Raw genomic sequence first — 12,765 nt, forward strand, 5'->3', positions numbered from 1 at the left:
ATTACAGTTTTAGACATTCTTATCAAATATGTACATAAAATTACAGTTTTAGACATTCTTATCAAATATTTACATAAAATTACAGTTTTAGACATTCTTATCAAATATTTACATAAAATTACAGGTTTAGACATTCTTATCAAATATGTACATAAAATTAGTTTTAGACATTCTTATCAAATACAGTGTGTACTTAAAATTACAGTTTTAGACATTCTTATCAAATACAATGTTTACTTAAAATTATAGTTTTAGACATTCTTATGAAATATGTACATAAATTACAGTTTTAGACATTCTTCTCAAATACATTGTGTACATAAAATTACAGTTTTAGACATTCTTATCAAATACAATGTGTACATAAAATTACCATTTTAGACATTCTTATGAAATATGTACATAAAATTAGTTTTAGACATTCTTATCAAATACAATGTGTGCATAAAATTACAGTTTTAGACATAATTATCAAATATGTACATAACATTGCCGTTTTAGACATTCTTATCAAATATGTACATAAAATTAGTTTTAGACATTCTTAGCAAACATGTACATAAAATTATAGTTTTAGACATTCTTAGCAAACATGTACATAACATTGCAGTATTAGACATTCTTTTCAAATACAATGTGTACATAAAATTACAGTTTTATACATTCTTAGCAAACATGTACACAAAATTACAGTTTTAGACATTCTTATCAAATATGTACATGACATTGCAATTTTGGACATTATTATCAAATACAATGTGTACTTAAAATTACAGTTTAAGACATTCTTATCAAATATAACGTGTGCATAAAATTGCAGTTTTAGACATTATTATCAAATATGTACATAACATTGCAGTTTTAGACATTCTTAGCAAACATGTACATGACATTGCAGTGTTAGACATTCTTATCAAATGCAATGTGTACTTAAAATTACAGTTTTGGACATTCTTATCTAATATAATGTGTGCATAAAATTACAGTTTTAGATATTCTTATCAAATATGAACATAAAATTACAGTTTTAGACATTTTTATCAAATATGAACATAAAATTACAGTTTTAGACATTTTTATCAAATATGTACATACAATTACAGTTTTAGACATTTTTATCAAATATGAACATAAAATTACAGTTTTAGACATTTTTATCAAATATGTACATACAATTACAGTTTTAGACATTTTTATCAAATATGAACATAAAATTACAGTTTTAGACATTTTTATCAAATATGAACATAAAATTACAGTTTCAGACATTTTTATCAAATGTGAACATAAAATTACAGTTTTAGACATTTTTATCAAATATGTACATACAATTACAGTTTTAGACATTTTTATCAAATATGAACATAAAATTACAGTTTTAGACATTTTTATCAAATATGAACATAAAATTACAGTTTTAGACATTCTTATCAAATATGAACATAAAATTACAGTTTTAGACATTTTTATCAAATATGAACATAAAATTACAGTTTTAGACATTTTTATCAAATATGAACATAAAATTACAGTTTTAGACATTTTTATCAAATATGTACATAAATTACAGTTTTAGACATTCTTATCAGATACAATGTGTACTTAAAATTACAGTTTTAGACATTCTTATCAAATATGAACATAAAAGTACAGTTTTAGACATTTTTATCAAATATGAACATAAAATTACAGTTTTAGACATTCTTATCAAATATGTACATACAATTGCAGTTTTAGACATTCATAGCAAACATGTACATAAAATTAGTTTTAGACATTTTAAGTAAATGTGGACATGACGTTGCAGTTTTAGTCAGTCTTATCAAATATGTACATAAAATATTTTTAGACATTCTTATCAAATGTTTACATAAAATTACAGTTGTAAACATTCTTAGCAGATGTGTACATAAATTATAGTTTGATAAATTTAAGAACTGTATCATTCAATGAAGACAGAAAAATTGGAATTGTTATATATTTTTCATATTTGTTCATATCTTAGGAAAAGCACTTAGTTAAAGAAAGAAAGATGGCACACCACATATTACATTTTATGTACAGAGGATTATCAACCACTCTTTGTAAATGCATAACATTCTGGTTAGAATACGATTGCCAAGTGACTCTTTTCATGTTGATAACCAATGAGTGTGCAGGGGAAATAATCTTGACGTTATGACTATTAATTATTTAGGTTGTATGTCTTTATGAATTTGACTTAAAATGAGCAACATAGGATGGATATTTGATCTCTCTTAAAGAGTAATATTTTAATCATAGCTGAACATGCTGACAGTTTTATACATAAAAAATTCCATGTTTTTTCTTATTGTGTATGAAAAGATGTTTGTTCATCATTTTTTATTCTTTTTGTATCGGGCGCTGGAGAGGGTTCTTTTGCTAATTTAGTCAGTGTGCATATCACTTAACAAAAATATCAAAATGTTTAGATTAGCTGGATATGCATTTCTCCAATCCAAAATAGGTAATGTACAAAACTGGATATGCATGTACAGAGTCCAAAACTAGATACACGTGTCCAAACTGATGTACAGTATTAAATACTTGTTAAAAATGTATTCGATATTTTGAAGACTTAGCATAACTTTTAATGAATGAAAGTGTTCAAATTACTTTCTTGCTGAAATTCTTTTTCTTTTTTTAAAATAGTTTTCTCATTGTAAGAGATTTCAGGTATTTTTTAATTTATACCTATTTTAGGAGTTCAGATAAAGTCTCACAATGTAGTAGGATTTGTGTGAAGATTCCTTGGTATGTAATGTGACCTCCATATTGTTGCTTGTTGATCTGCTTAATTTCTTGTTGGTGATTCACAGGAATTTGAAAGTCTTTGGTTATTGTGTGTTTGTATTGATCATTGTGTGTGATCATTGTGTTTTTATTGATTATTGTTTGTTTGTATTGATCATTGTGTCTTTGTATGACACTCTTTACTGTTTATCATTTTAACTACAAGACTCTTGTGAAATCTTGCATGTATCTTAAATATGATATATGAGAAGGTGATCAGCGTATGACCCTAGTGAAACTACAATGTTTGAATCTTGGAGTGAAACTACAGTGTTTGAATCTTGGAGTGAAACTACAATGTTTGAATCTTGGAGTGAAACTAGTGTTTGAATCATGGCAGAGTGTCATGTCAATATGTCTAGTGATCTCTCAGATATGCTAATTTGATTTATTTCTCTTTGTGGGCTGTATGTTAATTATGAGATGTAACCCCAAAAGTATGAGCCATATCTCAGCCCACTGTAACCATTAAAGTATGAGCCATATCTCAGCCCACTGTAACCCCAAAAGTATGAGCCATATCTCAGCCCACTGTAACCATTAAAGTATGAGCCATATCTCAGCCCACTGTAACCCCTAAAAGTACAAGCCATATCTCAGCCCACTGTAACCCCTACATACTTTAACTGTGTTTTGTTTTGTCAGCTATTAATATAATAGGTAATGCACAGCATTCATATGTTATTGATTACCTCACCTGTAAGATACTTAAATTTGCTTTTTGTATTTATTTTTTAAAATCTGATTGATTTATGGCCCATACACAGAATATATATATATATATATATATATATATATATATATATATATATATATATATATATATATATATATATACTTTCCCTTCCCTTGATAACACATACACTACAGGGTCCAAAAGCAGACTGCATTATAAGACAGGATGCAAGTTGCCAAGACACTGTTAAAAAATTAAGGGTATGCCATTTCAGTTGAGCATCAACAATGAGAAGGCAAGGAGATGTGGGAATTGTTTGATGATTTAATACTTCTTTTAAAATTGTGTTTGAAATAACTGTTGATAATTGTTTTTTTCTAATTAGGTTGTGTGCTTGTCTATGTAAACTATCTCCTTGTATTTTTTCAAGATAACTAACCTCTGAAAGTTAATTAAAAATATAACTCTAAGAGGTTTTAACCAACATCCCATGTGTAACTCCATAATACCATTTTTTTATGTGAACATGGATATATTTGAGTGGAATTGTTATTTCACAATGAAACTAGATTTAATTTTATAAAAAGGTATGCACATTTAATTTGTGAAACAACAACTATCAATGATGAAACTGTTTTTTAAATTCTATTGTTGATTTTGTAGAAAATAATAATGAAAATAGTGGTCATCCTTGAGCAACCCCCTGAGTGCTAATTCAAGAATTTCAAGTTGACTACAAACTTTGCAATGTGCTTCTCCATGATGTACCATATCTGAAACAAACTTTCCATGCACTGAGTACCCCTTTCACTCCGTGTCATCCTTGATCACAATTTGGAATTAAAAGATAAACTGCTGATTAATGTTAAATACATTAATTAAATTACCTGCATAATAATAAATATCTAGCATTGTCCCATTGATCAATTGAAATAAGCTGATGCTCTAAATGTACCATGATCACTAGCCCTTACATTGGTGGGATTTGCCTGCCTTTTTATGTGATGCCTTTAAACGTTTTTGGCTCAACCTCTTTATCAAGTACAAATGTTGTAATTGACATTAGAATATAAAGCAGGTCTACTTTTAATTAACTGTAACAATACAACAAAGCCTTCCTCAAACTGGAGATTGAGGTATAGTCAGCACGTAAGTAGGTTCTCACGGAAACGCCTGCAAAGTTGTAATGATATATTGATGTTTATTATTCAGTTTCCATGTTCCCATTTTTTACTAGTGTTTGTGTGTGTTTATATTGGTTAATCGAAAAGTTGTCTTAATATAAGGCATGAGAGGGTATCGGAGTTTATTGATGATATATTTAAATCTAATCTTTTTAATCCAATACTCTGTTCCATCCAGAATTTTCAGTTTCAGTATAAGCCAGATTAAGAAGGCATGCACAACTACAGGTCCATAGATTTTGTACATTGTGACTTGATAATATTTATCTTTTAAGTTTGTATTAATAGTTGACCAATTTACATGTCATCTGACCAGTCATTTCATACGTCTTCTCACCATAGCCATGCCATGTGATCTGGTATATTTTATCAGCCTTAACCATGTCAGGTGATCTTGTATATTTTATCAGCCTTAACTATGTCAGGTGATCTTGTATAATTTTTCAACCTTATAAACATGCCAATTGATCTTGCATATTTTATCAGCCTTAACCATGTCAGGTGATCTTGTGTATTTTATCAGCCTTAACCATGTCAGGTGATCTTGTGTATTTTATCAGTCTTAACCATGTCAGGTGATCTTGCGTATTTTATCAGCCTTAACCATGTCAGGTGATCTTGTATATTTTATCAGCCATAACCATGTCAGGTGATCTTGTGTATTTTATCAGCCATAACCATGTCAGGTGATCTTGTGTATTTTATCAGCCTTAACCATGTCAGGTGATCTTGTGTATTTTATCAGCCATAACCATGTCAGGTGATCTTGTGTATTTTATCAGCCTTAACCATGTCAGGTGATCTTGTGTATTTTATCAGCCTTAACCATATCATGTGATCTTATAATCTCTGAAGATTATTTTGTTTAGTGAAGTGAACAAGTCTCTGTTGTACCTAAAATCTCTTAAGCATACATGTATTCTTTTGATTGCACTTGGCTGTCCATTTTTGTTGATGTTGAGACTGTTTGTCTCTGAGCAGATCAATCTTCATATTGTTTTATCCAATCTTTCATTGTTTTGGTACTTCGATGCTGAGAACAACAAATGCCACTGTAGGCGTAGAATGCCAGCTAAAGAGATCATGTGTTCATTTTTTGGAAAAAAGTGTTAAGTGTTAGGACTGGTTGACCTGGTGTCAGGATAATGTGGCTGAGTGGGACATGATGTTACATGTCTGTTGCATGATGCCACAGTGCCAAACATCACAATAAATTGCCAACAGCAGACATGGTAGTGATGTGATTAAAATTGCTAAAGCTATGCTAAAAATCTAAAACAGGCACACACAAATTTCACAATTTATCTTTGACCCTTTTAGCTGCCATTAGATATGGTAGATATAAATGATTTGAATATACGTCTTCCTTAAAGAGACATAAAATAGTCAAGTCTGTATTCTACTATTATTCATCAGGTAGGTAAGAAAAACATGTATAAAATAGTCAAGTCTATATTTTACTATTATTCATCAGGTAGGTAATAAAGAAGTATAAAATAGTCAAGTCTATATTTTACTATTATTCATCAGGTAGGTACATGTAATAAAGACGTATAAAATAATCAAGTCTATATTGTACTATTATTCATCAGGTAGGTAATAAAGACATGTATAAATAGTTAAGTCTGTATTCTACTATAATTATTATTCTTCAGGTAGGTACATGTAATAAAGATATGTATAAAATAGTCAAGTATATATTTTACTTTTATTCATCAGGTAGGTAACAAAGACATGTATAAAATAGTCAAATTTATTCGTCAGAAAGATTATAAATATTGATAATCTGTGCTCATATCTGTCTTTTAATTCAAAAGCACTAACACAAGAAAACTAATATATACAGATTTATAACACTGCAGTTTAGTGCTGGATCACTCATTTCACTTTACATCCAATTTCCAAGTATATATATATATATATATATATATATATATATATATATATATATATATATATATATATATTGTGTGTGTGGTCTAATCTGGTTAATAGAGCAATTGTCCTAAAACAAGAGCACAAGGGATGGAGGAATATTATTGATCGTCAGGCAAAAATCTAACCTCTTAATTCATTAGTCTGGTCCACCCAGTATTTTATAAAAGGTTACTAAAACAGATTAATGAGGCAAGACTCTGTACATGTCCCAGAGATTTATGATTTGAGTACAGTATATATTCCCTTGATCATCTTTATGTATTGGATTTGTATAAAGCATTGGACAGTGTCTGTACATGTCTGTACATTTATAAAGTATTAGACAGTGTCTGTACATATATAAAGTATTGGACAGTGCCTGTACATGTCTATACATATATAAAGTATTGGACAGTGTCTGTACATGTCTGAAACATATAATGTATTGGACATTGTCTGTATATATATAAAGTATTGGACAAATGAACTCTTTACATAAACTTTGACCAATCTTTTGTATATTTTTTCAACCATAACTAGGTCAAGTGATCTGGTTTATTTTTTAACAATCATATATATACAGTTATACTCCATGTAGATTGTACTCAATAACTGTTGAATATATATGTATTCTGGTTATTATACTTGTCTGTCCATTTTATTTATGTTGTAACTGTATCTTTCTTAGTGCATATGAAAATGGGTTTTGTATCCATTTTTAATTGTTGTGTTGCTCAAGAGTTGAAAGCATTATTTGCTGGTTGCCATAGGATGCCAACTTAAGAGAGACTGTATTGACATGGTTCAGATAGCATACCAAATTTTACTGGCATAATAGATCATGTGTATTTTGTTTGTCCCCAGTTTGAACTCTTTATGTGGGTTTTGTTTGTCCCCAGTTTGAATGATTTATGTTGGTTTGTTTGTCCCCAGTTTGAACGATTTATGTGGGTTTTGTTTGTTCCCAGTTTTAATGCTTTGCCCCTAAATCTTACTTGACTGATAGTTTTCTTATATATATATATATATATATATATATATGGTAAATATCAATTTATCTGAATACATGTCTGAATTAATGACATGTATAAATGACTGAAGTTGTATCTTCAAATATTCATCAGATAGGTAATAAAGACACTATGTTTTATTTTCTTCAAGATTAAAACTTTCACATTTTTTTATCTACAAGAAAAACAACTTATCAATTATTTAATTGTATGGCAAATTTGATGAGCTGTCCTAGAAGTTAATTAATGTAACTGGTTTTCAAAACCATGTGATTAAGTTCTTTGGTCGTTCATAATATTTATTAAGTTTCAATATTATTTTTGTTTTCAACCATTTTCTGTCCACCCATCCATCCATCCTTTAACTACTCTTTAATGTCCAAAGCATAAGTCTCAAAACCATTTATCTCTCTGAAATTTGGAGCACATTTCTGGCTTAATGGTCGGTATGTGCCATGCGCTATTGAATTTACTTTGGTTTAAATGTTTCATGTTTTGATCTAAAAATATTACAGATATCTCTATGAAATTTGATACACACATTAGACTGGTGGTCTTGGTGTGCCTTTTGCTATTCATCATTCTTGAGTTTCAGCTTTTTTTTAAAAAAAAATTTCATCCACTTGTCTGCTTATCCATTATTCTGTCAAACACACCTTTTTCTGATGCATAACTCCAAACCAGTCTAGAGATCTGTACAATTTTCTACACACCATAGACTAGATGTGTCTTTGCTGTTTGCAGTTTTTCAGGTTCAATATTTTTAAATGTATCTGTTTGTTCATCCATCCATTAATCTCACTTACATCTCCTTACCATAAATCCAAAATAATTTAAAATATCTCTAGGAATATTGGGACAGGTGTTAATGGTCCATTGCAGATATTAATGGTCCAATACAGGTATTAATGGTCCAATACAGCTATTAATGGTCCAGTACAGGTATTAATGGTTCAGATTGCCTTTTGTTGTTAATAAGTTTTCAGTTTCAACAATTGTAGTTTTATTATCTGTTTACTCTCCATCCTGCCATACTTTTATTTCTGAGGCAAAACTCCTAAAAACCATTTAAGATATTTCTATGACATTTAATGCACACATTATATGTAAAGATATCACAATTCTTCAGTTTAAACATTTTTAACTTCTTTATCTGTTCTTCTTCCATCCACACTTTTATTTCTGATGCATAACTCATGATTCTTATCACTTCCCTGTATATTTTGTACACGCAAACTTCCTAAAATGAAATCTTTGACAAATAATTCTGTCTCAACAGACAATATTGGCAGACAAGTTATGTAGATGACTCCATGGATTTTAGTTCTTGTTATCCACCTAATATGTAATATAGAGGAATATAATTGTCACCTTGATTGTCTCTGTCTGCAACAATTTTCAATTTCTTAAATATAACTTGCAAACCATTCAAAGTATTTCAGCCAAACTTTGTACACATCTATCAAGTTGTGTAGACATGTCTTTTATGCTTAGAATTTTCCTTACTTCAGAATGTTTTATGTTACCATGGATACAGATTGTAGCATAAGTAGTGTATAAATGTAGCATGCCAGACTTTAGGCTACTTTCAGTAAGACTCTTTACATAAGCAGGGGATGATTGGGATATTCAATTTTTATATGAATTTTGTTTATTATATTCCTTTACATGTGTATTTGAGTTCTTCAGCAATTCTTTGTACACCCATAAATATAATGTGAAAATAATCCAGTTATTTCACATATTCTGAGAATTTATATAAAGAAAAATCTCTGTAAATTATAAAGTATGTTATCTTTTTATTTATAAAAGAATGTAAATGTAACTCTATTAAATTAAGTTATTGTTAGTAGAGAGTAAAATCATGACATCCTGCAAATGAGCTCTTAATATTTAGAATAAACCTCATTTAGTGGAAATGTGTACACTGAAAGAGTTTATAATATAAATTAATGTGAAATAAATGTGAGGTGTTAGGTGTTGGATTTTAATTGTTTAGATCATGAATAACTAAGACATAAATGAGCATGGGCATCTGCAGTGAGACCACCACCTTTTTTAAAAAATTCCACTGTGCAGTGTATATATAGCTGCAAGCCTTTCCTCACTTTGATTCTGGTTTTGCCCTTCCCCCTTAAAAATTCCTCTGGACACCTATGTAAAAAAATTCATTATCTCAGATCTACTTGTATGTAATGTGGAATACATAAAAAAAATTGCATGACCTTAATTTGAATGATTTTTTATATAGATAATTGTAATTTGCTCATTGTAATTTAGACATTTTTTGTGTAGTTCAGGATATTCTTTTATACTCAACCTCAATTTAAATGTACCTGTACTCACATATAATATATCCTGGTATATATGTGATATAAAATAGAGTTGTCCAGGTCCAGATAAATCTCTTTTCATAATTTAGAAAAACAGCTGATAAGTACTTTTATTTACATAAATTGTCGAAACTGACTTGGACAATTAAAAGCTGTTTCCTTGAGAACAAGTCATACATATTAACGGAGGTTGACTATAATATCCTCTGCACTGTACAGAGACCTTCTACATGGAAACCTGTAAAGGACAGTGAGAGGATCACAAAAAACCTGTATGAAAGGTGTCCTCTGTGTATAGATTACAAAAATTAAAGATGGGAGTATAAGGGACAAGTATCAGCTTTCCTTTATGGACAGGTGCCCAGTGTATGGAGGTATCTGCCAGAGCAAGTTCAATTGTTGATGAAATAGTACTTGACTTATTTGTGATACCATATTATTTTAGTATACATACTAACAGATATATTTCTGAAACAGATATATTATATAGTACAAACGTAGATATATTAATAGATCAATCCAATATCTGAAATGAAATCAAATATAAATTTTAACTTTCAAATTATCAGCCATTCCTGTCATTAATTATGGTATGTGGCACAATAAGGTTTAAGATCATTTGCCTCCATATATATATATATATATATATATATATATATATATATATATATATATATATATATATATACAGACAAAATTATAACTACTTGCCAGAGAAAAAGATTAAAACTAATGTTATAGGAGTACAGTAAAGCATCAATTATCCAGATTATCTGGATTATTCACTCAGAATCTGACAACCAAGCCCCATGAAAGTTTTACTTCTTAGTGTACATGAATCTATAAATCCGACTAATTTGCCAGTCATGTGTAATGGAATTACAGAAATCAGAAACAAACACAATTTAATACATCTCAGATTATACATGTTATTAGGACTGCAGTCAAAGTAAATGTTACTATTTGAGAGAGTTGTAAGGACAGAGCATTTTTCTTGCATCCAACTGTGCCTAAGCAAATGCCAAAGTGACTACCTAATCTACGGAAATCTGAATCCAATCAATGCATGATTAAAGAGATAGTGGATAGATCAAAGGCATTCTTTAGCCCTGGCCTATGTCAGATAATGAGTGCAAACAGTTTTATCACCTACAGAGCAGGTGTGAGTAGAATCCATGTCAGCAAGTTTACCTTATTCAAATTCCTTTTATACTTAAGTTGATTGTTTCTACTTTGTCTGCTTTTAAACATGTCAAATGTCTGCAAAACGCTAATATTTCTTTAATTACAGATACAGTCCAATGTATGATTATCATCAGGCACATTTAATCCAAAATATTTCCAGTCAGTTCTGTTTTTTTGTACCTAAATTCGGTCATCTCAGATGCAAATTTTGTCATCCAATGAGTCCAGATAATTGGTGTTTTACTGTACTATTAAATGGCTGTAACACACCCCATGCATGATCCTACAAAGGTCATCAAGTGAATTTGCAAACTTGTATTGTCTGCAGTAGGTGCAGTTTTTGATTCACAGTTTATATTTGAACAATGTGTTATTCACCTATTCACTAATTTTCTGTTGCATTCTTTGTATAAATAAAGTTTCCAATCATATTGTCAGTACATTTGTTGTCATTGCATGCAAAACACACAACATCTATAATTACAGATAATTTTGTTGTCATTGCATGCATAACATTGGACATCTATTTCCAGTAATTTTTTTGCATGTAAAAGATTGAACATCTATAATTACTTTTGACTATATTCTCAGTTGTACAAATAAATTATAAAGGCATTAATAAACTGCATATTATTAACAAAAGCAAACATCTCTTGTCTGCAATGGTGTACAAAACTGCACAATAAAATCTAATTTTTGCTGCTTTCAGAATCATTGGGGATATACTATTCATGTATTGAAAAATATATTCTAACAATAAATAATACATTAATGTAAATTGGAGAATTTTAGCCAAGATAAAATCGTAACAAGATTTACAAAGAAAATATGCGTATGTTTGAAGATGCTGCCAGTCTGTGAGATTGCAGGTTTCTTTCAAAAACAATAAAGTCACTCAAATTTTGGAAACCAGAGTGGGGAAAGGTTGTGCAGTTTACCTGTAGTTTCCATGATTTTGTTATATCTAATGTGAGGCTTTTTTGTTTGTATGTTATTTTAAATTAAGGTTGATTAAATCAGTGTCCATTATTGTTTTTTCCATGATCTCAATCGATTCTACACTTTTTCAGATTACTCTTTGATAACAGCATCTTTATGAGTGGCATTGCAAAAAATATAATCCATGGACAAATGCATCCTAGGAATGGCATCATTACATTCATGAATTGTGGAAAATTATGTTTGGATGACTGAAGGAGCAGTTCCCATATCTATTCAGACTGATACTAAAGGAGGTCACTCGTAACAGAGCATTTATATAATAAAATCAATCCATGCATTACAATTGTGGACAAAAATGACAGGTGGTCGCTCATAGCAGAGGTCGCTCATAACAGTTTTTACTGTAATTGCATTGGTTCTGCCATTATATAAAAGTTTATTGTAAGAGTTGATTCCATTCTCTAAGTATAATTCACACTACTGTAAGGTATAGGCTAATACTTGCCAGACGGTAAATATGTTATAGGGGTCAAGTAAATGATTATAACATTCCAATGGATTTGTAGAAGTAGAACGAATAGAAAAATGGAGAATATTTACCAGCTGACCAAGCTGAATTAGGTGTAGGGATACTATTAATATTGTCAAAGAATCTGTACAAAGTCATTAGCTTGTTTTAAATTAGTTATTCATACAATTAACAA

At 29.8% G+C, this 12,765-nt stretch overlaps 1 long non-coding RNA gene across 1 annotated transcript; it reads left to right on the forward strand.

The window, feature by feature from the left end:
* Positions 1-1,629: 1,629 nt before the first annotated feature.
* LOC149786374 (uncharacterized) lies at positions 1,630-11,550 on the forward strand. The gene is made up of 2 exons (XR_016424915.1): positions 1,630-5,099; positions 5,176-11,550. It is a non-coding gene; the product is annotated as an uncharacterized LOC149786374 (long non-coding RNA).
* The last annotated feature ends 1,215 nt before the right edge of the window (positions 11,551-12,765 follow it).

The sequence above is a fragment of the Sinohyriopsis cumingii genome, chromosome 12, assembly GCF_028554795.1.
Source record: "Sinohyriopsis cumingii isolate HCF-2022 chromosome 12, ASM2855479v2, whole genome shotgun sequence".
Lineage (NCBI taxonomy): Eukaryota > Metazoa > Mollusca > Bivalvia > Unionida > Unionidae > Sinohyriopsis > Sinohyriopsis cumingii.